Raw genomic sequence first — 15,386 nt, forward strand, 5'->3', positions numbered from 1 at the left:
AGAGGTGGTTATCTCACCTGAGACCACATAATGGCTTTCAGAGGCACTATCATCCTCCTTTAGTCTTTCCTGCGTGGTAAGCAGGAACACTTTTGAAGTCCCCAAGCCATGCTTTAAGTAACTGCATTGCTGGAAAGTGTGCTTGTGGCCCACTGTGACAGCTTTTAAGAGAATATAAGTCACAAAAAGAAGCCATAGTGGCATTTTTAACTCGGGAATTTCCGGCTTTGCTGTTGGGCAAAGTGGTGCAGTTAAACAAGGGCTCTGCCAGCACATATAGGGGCCTGATCAGGAGAAACACTAAAGTATCCAGCAGCACAGTGAAACAGGATGCTCAGAGCTTCAGGCAAGACACTGCATACCAAGCAGAGGCTGACCCAGAAATCACAGGGATAAGGCTTAGGCTGAAACAGAGTGGTGAAACCAGGCCAAATGGAAGCTCTGTCTTACCATAGTCAATAGGTGCACTCTCAGACTCAAAGCAGAACACCTCAGGAGGGAGCGTAAGGGAGGAGAAGCAGCTTTTGAGAAATAAAACTAAAGGCAAATTGTGGGTTTGCCATGAAAGAATCTGGGGGAGTGACTGATAATTATGCTGCTTCTATTTCATAGAGCAGCCAACCCCCAGGAACAAGGGCCACCCTATGTCCTTAAGAGCAAGTGCTGCAGGTCAGCTTTAAACATGACAGTAGTTTCACTGAGGACAAGCACCACCGAGGGTCTACCGCTTGCTGAAACACTGCCAATCTTTCTGAAGGTGTTCCCTTTAGATATAAAACACACACCAAACCTTCACTATTTCATTTCTGTTAAATTTGTTACTTGGCCTTGGAAAAGCCAAAACCAGCCTAGAGTATTTTGTGTTTCAGCAGATTTAGAAGAATAAAGTTAATCTGTTGAGGTAAATCACTGGGAGAAAGGACACAGAAAGAGAAATGAATGACTATGTAACTAAAAGGTATGAAACAGGTGTCTGAGATGAGGTGGACAAGGAATTGCAGGAATAAACATAAAAGAATAAAATTTGGCTAGGAAAGGCTGAAAGGAAGAATGGAAAAATATTTTCAAGGAATAAAGACAAATTAAAAAAAAATCAAGTATATAAGCAGCAAAACGTCAGCAGGGCATCTAAGAGAGTGCCAAGGTTATTCAGTAACAGAAGATAACGACTGCAGAAAACTGAAATGACATCTTTACTGAGTGTTCCTAAGAAAGTATGTAGGACTGAGGTAGGAGAGAGAGTTACTGTTTCCACAAGAGGGGGGAAATACTCAAAGAACTCCAGGTCACAAGTAGAAAGAATAAATAAATTACAAATCCACATAGGTAGAGACAGTCCTCCCCCCACTCACAGATGAGGTGGGGAGGCCTTCTAAGAGTAAATTTTCAATATATCCTGTGAGAACCAGGAGCAGAATAAAAAATGGGTTCTTATTATATTCATCCATTTCACTCAGCTGTCCTACATGAGGCAGAAATCTATATAACCTCCCAATCCTAGGTACTGTGAGAGCAGAGATCATCCTCCAGAAACCACCCTTATGCTATTTTAGCCTCTCTGATGCTGCAAGGCTCTCACAGGGAAAGACAGGTTTTGTGTGTGCACACAATACTCACAGCTGGCCCTGCTTCATGCCCCAGAGCTGCTGTTGGAACAACCACCAACAGCTTAATCCCTTCTTAGTGTTCCTAATTCAGGAAGGGACAAGGTGGACCAAGCTCACCTGAGTACAGTGAGTGACTTACACTGGAAGCATTCACCATGCAAATAATAAGCAGCGTTAAGCTGCAAACAGAAAATCATGAGGAGCAAAGCGAGAAAGGGAGAAGCTTCTCAGGGATGGGAAAGGCTTCAGGAAAAAAAACAGATGGAACTTTATAATCAAACTCTACCCACTGTTCTTATTCCTTTTTAAACAAAAAGATTTTTTAATTATTTTTTTTTTTTAAATTTAAGGATAAGGTATTCACAAGGCACATAAGTATATGACAAGGAAAGGACCTCCACATGTGCCCTCTCCTTGAGAGAGTTACAAAGTGCCATGGCTGATGTGCTCTGAACAAACCTCATCAGGATGCTTGTCCCAAAGGACAAACATTGCCAAATGGCTGTCCAAAGCGGGCACTCTTTGAGCTGCCTAGCCCTTACCTTGTATTCAACCTCATACTTTATATTAGCTTTTGAAAACAAAATGTATGGGCATAGGGTTGGAATCAATGCAGCAGCTTGGGGAACAGTGAAGAAATAATGTGTTGTCATGTGTTGATGCTTTCCCTTTAAAATATTTTTGCTCAAATTTCACTTTTCTCTCTGCGATCTCTCCATGCTTCCTGTTCGAACACAAGGTGACCTTTCCGTGCTTAATTACACAAACAAAATACACAGAACATTAATGCCAAAAATGCCCCTTGCGCATTCTACTACATTTGCAGATGTTTGAAATAATCTAACCTAATCCCTTCTCTTTCAGGTTAGGGTGAATATGGTGTGAAATAACCAAAGAAAGTAAACAAGAGAAAGGAGGATGGACAAACACATGTTGACAAATAACAAGCTAAGAGATGGAGTCTGTGTGTGCATGCACAGTAAACTGTTCCCCAGCAGAGCTTTACTCTATTCTGAAACAGACGTTTGGTTATAGCACTTTGCCTTTATATAGCAATGTTCATGCAAGATCTCAAGGAATCCCTCAGTCACATGGCAATCAAACTACCAGTATAATCATTTTACAGAAGAGTAACTTGATTCATATGGTCTGGATGATTTATCCTCATTCACCACAAAAATCAGTGAAGAAGCTTGGAGTACAACATGGAAATTGCTACTCATGAGGCTCTAATTAGCATCTCTGCTCTGCAGTCTTCCCCCTTGCAGACTGCTAACACTGCGTGGTGGGAATTCCCCTGCTGCACACCTGGGGAGGATGCACTTCTTCCTTCACCAGGAGAGGACATCTGCCTGAACACTGCTTGGAGCACACATTCGCTGGTGCATCTTCACCAGCAGAGGCTGAAACACTACCTGCTCACCTTGCTACCTGTAATTTGTGGCACATTCAGCCCACCTCTGGTATTTGAACATTGCACCTACTGTTCACGTGATGAGGCAATTTCACATAACTGGTGGTTTAGCCATGGTGGCAAAGGGGCAAATGGGGCTCCAAAGCCATTCTTGCAGGCAGAAGTGAGACTGCAGGTACCCTGAAACCCAGCTGGAACCAGCCTGCCTTCATGCCACACTGGAATAGAAGAAATAGGAGCTATTGCCGTCCCATCCATGGGCTACTTGCAGGTTTCCCCATAACCTGGTTTCTGAGGCAGGTATGTGCCTTGAGGCTGTCAATTAAGTGAAGTGTTAGCTCACAGCTCAACACATCATGCAGATCTTCAAGCAGAGGCCTAAGAAAACTCTTTGATAGGCTAGAAGTACAACAAACCTCAGGCACACTTTGGAGGAGCTAAACTGTAGCAAAGAAAAGGTTAAAATCCATTTCCATATGAGGAGGCACTTAAGCAGTTTGGCCAATTAGACTGCTTGATTGGCTGACATTCCTAACACTATCATTTTGCACACAGGGTGCCTCATGCATGAATGAAGATGGTGTTTGAAGGCTTTGCTTTTTGTCAATGCTTTTATGTTTCTTTGTGGAATAAGCAAGTTCGTATTAATTTCGCTAGCATTTTGACTATAAATGCTCTGGGCACCTAATAAATTAAATTTCCATTTATTTAGTTACTGCTTGGTTATTTAAGAACTTAATAACAAACATATGTAGGGACCTGAACTTGAATTACAGAATTCCTCATTTGCAGTTCAGATATCAAGATAGAATAGCTCAGCTTCACTTCACAGCCCTCTAGCCTGGCACCCAAATGGACATAGAAGCAATTGAGATCATTCAAATGGAGATATCCCTAGGGTGCCATATGCATTTAGAGAGAACAATTGAGAAATAAGAGGAACATTTAATACAGGAGAAAAATGTCCCTTAGGCAAAGATTTCACGAGGCGCTAGAGACTTGTGGGATAATCCCTTTCCTGCACAAATGACAGGATTCAGTATTCAGCTCCCTATTGTGCAAGCAGCCCTAGGAGCATTTTTAAACCTGCCCTCTGTCCCACATGCAAGAATTAAGATGCTGTAATTATACAAATAATTTCTCTTGTCTTTCACTAAAATACTACTAAGCATTTACACAACATAGAATGACAGAATGGTTTGGGTTGGGAGGGACCTTAAAGACCACCTAGTTCCAACCTCCCTGCCATGGGCAGGGACCCCTCCCACTAGAGCAGGTTGCTCAGAGCCCCATCCAGCCTGGCCTTGGGCACTGCCAGGGATGGGGCATCCACAGCTGCTCTCGGCAACCTGTTCCTGTGCCTCACCACTCTCATAAGTAAGAATTTCTTCCTAATATCTAATCTAAATATACCCTCTTTCAGTTTAAAGCCATTACCCCTACAACATCCTTCAATAAAGACACTCAAGGCACATCCAGAGATAGGCAATCACCGCCTCTCTCTCCTGGATTGCAAGAGGTATGGAAAAGACAGAACTAAATTAAGAGTTACCCTTAGAGTTTTTATGCTGAATTCAAAATAATTAAGGTCACCTTCTCATTCCTAATGTAAACAAAAAGGTCTGTGTTTACTTAAAATCTCAGCCATTTCACAGGTGAATGAAAGCTGGCCTAAATGATGTATCCAAATTCCCAGAGGGTTTCTTGGGTACACTTCTACACACACACACAGATGTAACACACCTCCTCTATTTCTGCCCTGCAGTGGGTGGGTAAGAGCTTGATACAATTTGGAGACCAGTTCACAGTAGTTTCAACTAGTATATATTGCCCTGCAGCAGCACTAGTCACTAGTTCTTTGAAGAGTGTGATGTACCATGTACCAGCTAATGGCATAGCAACCTACATGAAGTACAGTTTTCCTCTCTGATTGGAAAAAGTCTTGAAAAACTTGATTGTTTCACAAGAATATAACCACAGTCCTTAATATATTCACTGGAGTGACATAGGTGTTAAAGGTGATGATAAATCTCTCCTGATCATTTTCAGATTATCTAGAAGTTTAAGAATAATTAGCCTGATTCACCTTGGAGTCAGTCCATTTCTATGTTGGTAAAAAGGCAGTGGCTTCAGTGCCACTACCATCTCAGAGATGGAACAAGGCAGAGCTCTTATCTGGCATAAATCTGGAATAATAAGGCATTTTGGGAGTACTAGTAAGGAAAAGCATTCAGTCAGCGGGGCCAGGATTTTAATGGTCCTCATCTGGGTCTCATGCTCTTTGAAGGATCAGAACTCCACAGATTTGTAGAGGCAGAGAGGACCCCCAGAAATCACATACTGCCCTCCTGCATGGCGGGACCAATGCACCTACAACATTCTTGACAGATGTTTGTCCAATCTGTTCAACACTGCTCCAAGCCAGCCGAGGACTTGGTCCTTGACTTTATCTCAATCCCCAAGATAAGTGAGAAATCAGGCATGTTTTCTGTATACAATGACGTGTCAGAGAAATTAAAAACGCGATGGCTTTTCATATCAGACTGTTGAGGACTAATTACAACAATGCTTTCCAGCAAACCAGTGATTGTAGGCTAATTTTCTGTTATGAAACAGAAACCAGGGTTAATGAGGCTAATTGTGTCTACCAGTGTTTCAAACAAAAAGGAAGCAAACTCAATTTTGAAGCGAGTTCTTTGTCAGGAACAAATTGAGGAAAATTGCTACAGTTGTACCAGCATTTCCTAAAATTGCTTAGTACCATGCTTGGGAAACTAATACTACGGAACACAAGGCTAGTGGTACAGAAAATGAAGCTTATTAGACAGTGACTATATTGAGTTACAAATGCATGGCTGTGTGACGTACAGTGATGGCTGAGCTGCTGAAAGCAATGCAACAAAGAGTCATTAATAAAGTGAGTGACCCTCATTCCAGCTCTACTGCAGTACTACAAAAAGAAAAAAAAATTAAGAAATCAAGGTGTGTAGCAATATCAGTCAAACAAACAAAAGCTTCAAGTTCTATGTCTCATCCATGACTGATTAATTAATTACACAAGCTGGACTAGTAAAAAATGAATGCATTACTGCAAAGAAAAAAATCACAAGCAGTTAGAAGTCCTTCAGAAGAAAAAAAAAATCTATTTAGTTTCTCTTGCTAGAAGCTGATAATTCTAATAATTACTCATAGAGTTGAGTGGCTTCAGTGACAAAAGACATAAGCAGTGTCTGCAGCATAGCAGAAGCAGCTACTGCTGGGGAAGCCTCATCCCTGCCAAACACACCTCAGCATTAGTGCCTGCTCTTCCCTTCCCCAGCCAGGCCAAACAGCAATGCTTCGGTTTTGCAGTGCAACCAACTGGAACTAAAATGCAGCCACATTCATTTGCACTCCAGACTGGTGTCCAAATCAAGCCAGTTTGTGGCAGAAAAAAGAAAAAATAGAAAAGGTTTTCAGCTGCAAAACACACCAGCACAACGGCTGCAGTTTGACCTTACTGCAAAATCCGGGTTGTCTTGCCCCTCTGTGTGCCCAAGGCAGAAGCATCCTGGGGTTTACAGGAGGGCCTTACCCTCCTGCAGGGGAGAGCTTATGTGGGAGAGATCTAAAGAAAATCTACATCCATACATATGTCTGTCCAAAGAGGAGCTCCTAAGGAGGACAGCAAGAGAAAAATTATAGTGTGCCAGACAGCAAGGACAGCAATCAAGAAAACAGACAAGCAGAAGAGGTCCTCTGGGGAAAAATGTGAAGCTAAGGAAGGAAGGAATTAATGTAATAATACATCAACATATGAGAGAATAAAAAAAAAAAACACTATGGAAGAAACAAGGAATCTAAAGATTAAGCACAAACAGGGAGACATACTGGTTAAAAAAGGCAACAAAAATGTGCATAACATTAAGGTCAGTAAAGGTCACCAAGTCCTCGGCCTATGTTACCTATCAGAAAATCAGTTCTGGGAGAAAGGGGGTGACGGGAAGAAAAGGTAGTCTCAAGACAGGGGTGGGGAGCATCTGGCTGAGATGTCAACTTTTATAGTGAAAAGCCCATTTGATGTCTTTCCATTTAAAGTTACAGCCAGCGGCTACCCAGCTCCAGCAGCTCTCCTGACGTGGGGCCTTTTGCAGACTGTTTTGTGTTCACTGGGATCGAAGCTTCTCTTTAGAAAAATGATTTCTGTAGCCCTTCTGGTTTGCCAAGATACAGCCTTCACTATGCAAATCAATGCTCTGCTGTCTTGCTGAATCTACAGCCTGAGGTATGAACATCTCCCATTCATCTTAATGGGGTGTTAACCTCAAAGCCTCATTGTGACTCTCCAAATCGTAGTACTATATTAAACAAGTTGTTTAACATACAAATGCTGGGTTTACGTCACTCACATTTGCACAGGAGAACTGGATCTGGCTTTGATTTTGCATCTGAGGACCTACAGAAAAATAATCTGAACAAAACAAATACCTGAATTTCCAGTCACTGGTCATCTCTGCAAATCAGTTTTATTTTGGTTTAGAGATGTAGGGAAGGACTTAGGTTTGAATGACTGCTGGGTTTCCCTATTTATCATCTCCAGGTAGTTAAGTGATTCTCCTGTCTGCTTTCACAGTTTCTATTCCCTCTCCCAAAAGTGATGTCAGTACTACTCGTGTTTACAAATCTTTCAATGCACTTTTCTGAGCCAGCCTCTGCCTTCTTTATTCATTTTCTCTGCCCTTGAGAAGATCTCAGTAAGGACATGGAAGGAAGAGCTCGATGATAAGGCACCGTGGGACTATCAGAAGGCACCAAGTGCCCTTCACTCTCACGCACAGACTAACCGTGCTGCCACATGGGCAGGGAGAGATTCAATGTCGTGAGGCACATGCCAGAGCAAGGCAAGCGCTCCCTCTTGTAGCGCACAAGGGGTGAAAGCTCTACTTTTCCAGAAGTGTCTAGCAGTTACCAATGATTCCATTGTTCAGTTCTCAAGAGGAATCACCTGAAAGTTTGAAAGCCACACAATTAAGTAACAAACATCTCTGGTCCCCCAAGTTCCCCAGTAACTCTAAGAAATCACAGGTAAGAGCCTTACCCAGAAGTCACAGTCAAGCTCCCACACTTTGGCCTTGAATAGATTTCAGCACTGGGCTTACTACCCAAAGTGAACGCACATCCATCAAAAAACAGATCAAAAGACAAATGAAACTGCCTGCTCAGATAAAGCTCTTTTCAAAAAGTTACAAGGGGGAGGGGAGGACCATGTGAAAGGATTTAAAGAAATGTCTGTTGAAAGATAAAATAAGCAAGACACTGTGATGAAGAAAGTGAACAATGAAACAGAATCCAGTGCAGACGGATCAAGTGAAAGAAAACCACGTTACTATTTACAGTAATGATCACTCCTCTAACATGTATAATTAGAAATTCACACACAAAGATAAAAGTGACCAGTGAATGCTGCTGTAATAAAAAAATAATACAGCATTGTATAAGTTTTTTAAAAAATCTAACACTCTCCAAAAATAGGAATAATGGGTCTCATTAATAGAGTCTTCATCTGAACTAAACAAGTTCCCTTTATTCACATCGTAATTTTTCCTAGTCTGCCAAAAGAAACCCTCACGATAAGTCGTTGCAGTGCAGCCCCCTCACCCCACACATCTGTGCCTAGCTGAAGTTTAGTTGCATACAGGACAATGATGCCCAAAGAAACCCATTCACATTTCAAAGACTCCCATTTTCACATAAACTTGTGTTGCTTGGGCTATATCTGAAAATACAGCACAGTACCTGGGTTTTTCTCTGTGCAAAACAATGACTCACAACACTTCTGCACTCCACTCAGTGTACAGACATATCTTTGGCTGAAATACAAACATTCAGTGAATATGTGGGACAACACACTACAGTGCTTTCTTGAGAAAATCTCAGAGTGTGAGGAGGTATTAACATCTCAGCAAAACTTGAAAGGCTTAAAATACCTGCTTAAAAAAAAAACAAACCCCACAAACACCAAAAAAGCGCAAAAAAAGCCCCAAAAGCAACAAAACACCCCAAAACAGACCCAAAACCAAAACAACATAGAACCAGCTTCCAGCCATGGAAGCAAATTCTTTTCTCTTGGTTACTTGGAAGTTTAATTATAATCTATTATTATTTGCATGCCAGTATCCCAAGCAGATGCGCAGTCAGAGGTGGTTGCTATTTAAAACTTTTAATTGATTAGAGCATCAGCCTTCCATGCAGGTGACAAGCAAGAGTCCTTGTACATAGCCGGAGTCCCAGAAAACTCACCAAAAATTCAGCCATGAAAGCAAGTAAATCTACAAAAGGGGACATGATCAGGTTGCAGCTCTATTATCGTAACACCAGAAAATTATAGCTTAGTATGTTATTTAATACTATTTCCAACACTGATAATATACTAACAATACCTTGTCCTTAACAAGGTACTCTCAAGAGCGGTTGTGAGTCCTGATTCTTCACCGTTCAGTCTCTGCAGAGTGAAATTTCTCTGGAAAGGCCATAACCTCCTGAGCCGGATTGTTTCTGGTCTCCCTGGACTGAAAGCCTACCACAAACAGTGTGAGCTGGAAACTTGTCTCTGAGCAACTGCCAGTTCTTCCTGTTGTGTTGCAAAGGACAATAAATATTGTTACATTGCCCTAGATTTATCCTGATTATGTCTCTTAGGAGCTATTTTGTGCCACTTGGAAAAACACTCATAGAGAAAAAGGACAGAAAAAGAAGATGAGAGATAAAATACCCAGTTTATGGATTTTAGTTTGACTTTACTCCCTATGCAGGGTTTGCAGGTTTTTTCTGGTGGTTTGGGTTTTTTTATAACGTAAGTGGCCAATTGTTCTGCAGATTCATGTTCGGGGTAAAGAGGATGTCAGTGCTCAACACCTCTGAAAAGCTAACTTACAAAGCTATTTCAAGTTCTACAAGTTTAATATTTCAGACTTACAAGGAAAAAAATAAAGGTGTTAGTAAGTCTCCTTTTCTTGTCCTAATTTTAAAGTAAACTTTTCTATTCCCCCTAAGTGGTAATTAATAATTGCATAATTAGTGCAAAACAGAGGCAAACATAAGACAGGAACTGAAGTCCAAAACTCTCCAAATATTATACTATATATTTTTTGTCTCTTATTAAATATACAATATACCCCAGGCACCCTCTCTCATTATTATTCACAAGCAGCCAGCCTCACAAATATTCACTGAATTCACACCTTAAAAATAAAAAAAAAAAAAAGAAAGAAAAAAGAGTAGAGAGAGGAGAGAGGCAGACAGATGGAATATATCAGTGAGTCACAAAAAGAGCTATCTAATCTTGAATCAAACTTCTTCTTAGTGGAAACAAAAAAAGGAGTTCTTCCTTTCCAAAACTGTTTACAGCATACTAGCACCTGTCAGCAGCCCTCCTGCCCAATAAGCCTTTATAAACATTTCCTTCACCTCTGAAAGTCTATGAGCCATCTATGGTGAAAAAATGATAAGGACAAAGAACAATAAGCAATATATGAAGAAGGGCATGGCAGCTTTATACAGTCACCTAATAGAAGGGTTCTACATAACTGAGTAGGAAACACCTAATTTGAATATATGCTCCAAGAAATATCATAAAATCTAAATAGTATCATATGCAGATAAAGGGATTCATACTTTTCTTACTGAAGTCAATAATTGTTTTACCACTGACACCAGCAGGAGCAGGACTGCGGCCAATAAATTATCATAGACACTCCTGAGAGAAGCATTCCCAGCAACAGCCTGTAGTGGTTTGGATGAGCAGCTCTAAAAGAAGACATTATTCCTCCAAGTAACCTGTCCTAAAAAGTCAAATACAGTATTTCACTAGGACAGGGGAGAAAAAAAAAAGCTCCAAGTCATTAAAATACCTGTCTCTAAACAACAAAAATCTGATTCCCTTTACATTCTTCAGAAAAAAAAATTATATATTTTAACAAGAAAATATTTCAGTCAAATTAACTTGTTAATTTTTTGTCATCACGATGAAACATCTCCCTATGTTCTGAATTTACACATACATTGTGAGTTTAAATTAGCATATGATCAGTCACCAAAGATGTCAAGTGCATTATCAAGATTAGTCAAGTATGAAATACTATGGAGGGAAAGCTATTTCAAAGAAGATGTAAACTGACCTAGTTTCACAGGCCGTTGTTCCAAATTATCAGGATTTCACTAACAATTGTACTTGTTTCATCTTGTCAGAATGACTTGCAGCTTATGAAGTGCACTGATCTACTGGTGAGAATTAATTGTAGAACCCAGTGACTTCTGTCAAAGTAATATATTTAGCTAAAACCTTTCTGTTGTATATCTTTCTTGGTGTCTCCAAAATTAAAATTCAAAACTTCACAAAAGCAGAACTCCCTAGGAATCTCAGAGCATCTACTGGAACTTAACAATTCTTCCTCATTTTGTATTCCACACTAAACCCAAGGTCAGTTAACAAAATATATTCTGTGAATAAAAGCATAATTATTGGTGTAATATGCAGTGCAAATGAAAGAAAATCATTACTGCCTAATTAACAGTACATATGTCAAGAATTCAGTAAGAAAAATACTTTGAAATAAAAATTTTTAAATCTAGAAGCTTTTTATCTTCTGCTCTGAACACTGTATGTTGCCTAATTTCTTTTATAAATAACTTCAAATTGTGGACATTTTCCATAGCAGACTTTTAAATCTCAAGAAGGCTTAGTGCAGTAAATAAGAGGAGCTTCATTAATAATTTTCTATTGCTTGAAGACAACTATGGCTTCTTGCTGAAAATTTTTTTTTAAATTATTTTAAAGTTTTGTATGAGAACTTTCAATAAAATCTCCTCTAAGAAGTCTGAGATAGTTTTAGATATTTTTCTTTGTAAAAAATGAGTACTTTTTAACAGAACATTTCCAAAAATTCTTTAAAATATAGCAGGATCCAATTCTAGTAAAGTCAGAGTGTTCTAATGGAAGCTGGACCCAACCCAGCAAGACTTCTCAAGTCATCGCTACACAGGGATTCCCAGTTACATCAGCAGGAGCTTAGGACAAATACCTGGTTCAGTTCAGGATGCTCTAAGAAAGCACACCGGGACTTGAACAGAGAGGGCAGCTTATTGTGCAGAGGTACAACCAGGCCGCCAAGTTCCACCCATCTGCTCTGCTGCAAAGCGGCTTATTTTCGGCATCGTTGCTCTACATGCCCACACTACAAGTGCCTTGCTTGGAGCTCCTGATACAAAGTGGCATTGCACCCAGCTGTCAACAAACCACACATTCATCATGGGGGGCAACTTCCAAAATTAAAGCAATTCCAATCACTGGCTTTTTCAAAACAGAAACAACAAAAACCCAGCTGTAAAATTCTGACACAAAGGACTAGTACATGATATGGCCCTGTAAACTCTCAGATAAAGAAATACGATCTGTCAATAATCTCATAGCAAAGAGAGTGTATTCAGGGTAAAACACACAAATCTCAATTTACAGGACCTGTCCCAAAACTGACATAATTTAAAAAACCAAACAAAAACCCCATAGTTTTCAAGAATACAAGTATGCATTCAAGAATCAAGTATGCAGCTGATTTCTCTGAAAACTTTTGGAAAATAGTGTCTTCATTTTTTTTTCCCCCAGTATCAGAGTTGTTCATGTGTAGAGATATACAATTTTAAAATTAAGATTTCCCAGATGCCCTAAACAAACAACATGAAGTTCTAGACTAAGTTGATACAATAAAAGCCGCAACTTATAGAAAGATATCATTATTACTAAGTTGGAATCAAAGTGCACCAGCAAGCAGGTGTTATCAAAGATAATCTATTCCCATCAGTGTACAAGTTAAGGCTCACTTTCCTATAATGTGTCCTAGGGATTCCACTGACACCGAGCACTATGGGGACCTGGAACACTATTACTGACTCCCCCACATAGGTAAACATGTGGATTTGGTTTTCTTTTTTTGTTTGTTTGTTTTGTTTCTAGGTTCCCCACTCAACACTGTCAAAAGCTTATACACAGAGTGTGAAGAAACCAGACAACAGAAAGCATAATATAACCATCAGTTCTGTAACAAAAGAAAGCCTATTTAAAACACCCACCCAACTTCACCATAACAGATGTGACATGCCACAAAGCAGGGAGGAGTGCAGACCGAGGGACAGCTTATTACAAACTGGCCTGAAGAGGCAATATCCCCTGGGTGAAACCACAGGGCGGCTGTGGATCGTTAAAGCCTTGTCTAGAGATATTGAACTCTTCAGAGGACAGACACGGCATTAGGAATAATTAACTGCATTAACATTCACTACACTGCCAGGCATTGTTCATCCCCTAGTAAAATGAACTTTGGGTTTTGCCTTGATTAGCCGCCACAATCAAGGAAAACATGTCTGAAATTTGCAGACAATTTTCATGCTTGAGGAGAGAGCACTGTCTTATTCTGCAGCACAAGTGCTGTATTATCCTTCACTTCTACAGAAGAAGATGTCAGTATGAGACATACTGTATGTGACAATTTAAATGCGTGCCCTAGGGCTTAAATCAGCACAGTGCCAAAGTCTAGAGATGCTCACAATCACAGACAGGCTGACCTCAACTGCAAGACTCAGAAAATAGGCTACATTTCCTAAATTCTGAGTGGGACAAGGCCTCTTTATAAAAGGTCCTGGGAATAAGCTTATTTATTTTTTAAAAAAATTGCATAGTCTGTCAATAACTTCGCAAAAGCTTGAAAGTAAACAGAAAATGTTGTTGTTTAAATTCATTGGTTTTCTTCTAATAAAAACTATACTGTTTAACAATTTTTTGTTTCTGTTCAAACAAGGTATAACATGTGATAATGCACATGTGACGTGCTCAGATACCGCGGGGCTGAGCAAGCACAAGAAGTGAAGTCCACCATTCAAACTTCTCCAAGGGGCTTTGGGGAGTGAGGATGGATAGAGATGTATACGTGAGGCCACCTGAGAAATTCAGGGCTGACCTTTACTGGTGTTAATGGCGAACTCCCTGCGATTTCAGCAGAAGCCGGAGTCGCAATCACAGCATTCAAGTGCAGAGGGATGGAGCCCCCTGCGCAGCAGCCCACCCTGGCAACTGGTGCTCACCACTGCTGCAGTGCAGACACGCTTTTTGTGGGAGATGTTTGCTTGGTCTGCAGACAGCCTCTCTACCAACTATTGCTATTGCAGTTAGGTATGCAATCTGGAGCAGCAGCGTCACAATGTCTCCCAAAGCGAAACAGTGCTTGATAGATGCATATTGATAGAAAAATGGCTTTAAGCCACCACCACAGCTCATTCTCCTCACATGAGCTCCTTAAGAGTGGGATCGCCACGCTGACACACAGTGTTATTAAGGTGGTACAAGCCCCTTAGCACACTTACAGCAATGTAGTTACTGCAATGTGCTCCAGCTATTACTCAAGAACCAGGCGGCGTCTCTCCATAGCAAAGCCTTCCTAACTCAGCCAGCCATCCGCGTCACATGCTCAGGTGGCTGTAATAAAATATTGCTCATTCTGCTTTGCATTCTGAATGGTACTTAGATAAACTCTTCCCTGTGTTTTCCTCATGTCTGTACTTGCCTGGACCTCAAAAGAAGGGATCTGTACCCACCCACGTTATTTCTGTCAGGGTGTAACATCACTTCCAACGTGCCAGTGAATGTGCCAATATCTGAGTCCCATGGTCATTCCCCCTGTGGGCTCTCCCTTTGCTGCCGTTTCACGGCTGTTCTCAAGTGCTTGTTAAGGAATATGATCTGGAGCCAGCAGAAGAAAATTTATTGTCATTAATTGGCTATTTTCAGCTCCTCATCTGTGAAATATGTACAGCACAGGGAACCACACTGGAAAAGGGCTTTTTGCCTTGAAAACAGCTCCTGGTACAAAACATATAAACATGCAAAAGTCTGTTTCAACACAGAGATTAAATCCATCTAGAACTATCCTTCAACCAGGTACCAGAGGCGTTTGGAAATCAGAACTCAGCACCTGCAGCTTTCTGACCACACTCTGCTTTCACAAACCCCCAGAGCTGTTTCTCATGCATGTGCCCATCTCACCAGGCACTGCAGGGACTGGCACGCGATTCTGCATCTGTAGGTTCCTCCCATGCAAACTTCTGCCACTGACCACACTTGTCCTTGGTTGCACAGCTATGTGAAATATCTATTACTGGGAGCTGGGTCCTTCACAGTGCAGTGACACTACAAAGCCAAAGTGCTCAGCACCTTCCAGGAGAGAGGCATTACTATTCCATTATTTTAAGACACTGTTGCTGACAGGCTTGGCCACTTCCACGGGCATGCATGTCAGCTACTCTGAGACAAACGGGCTGCCTGCACTGCATTCCTTCTG

Source organism: Falco biarmicus, chromosome 7 (assembly GCF_023638135.1).
Source record: "Falco biarmicus isolate bFalBia1 chromosome 7, bFalBia1.pri, whole genome shotgun sequence".
Lineage (NCBI taxonomy): Eukaryota > Metazoa > Chordata > Aves > Falconiformes > Falconidae > Falco > Falco biarmicus.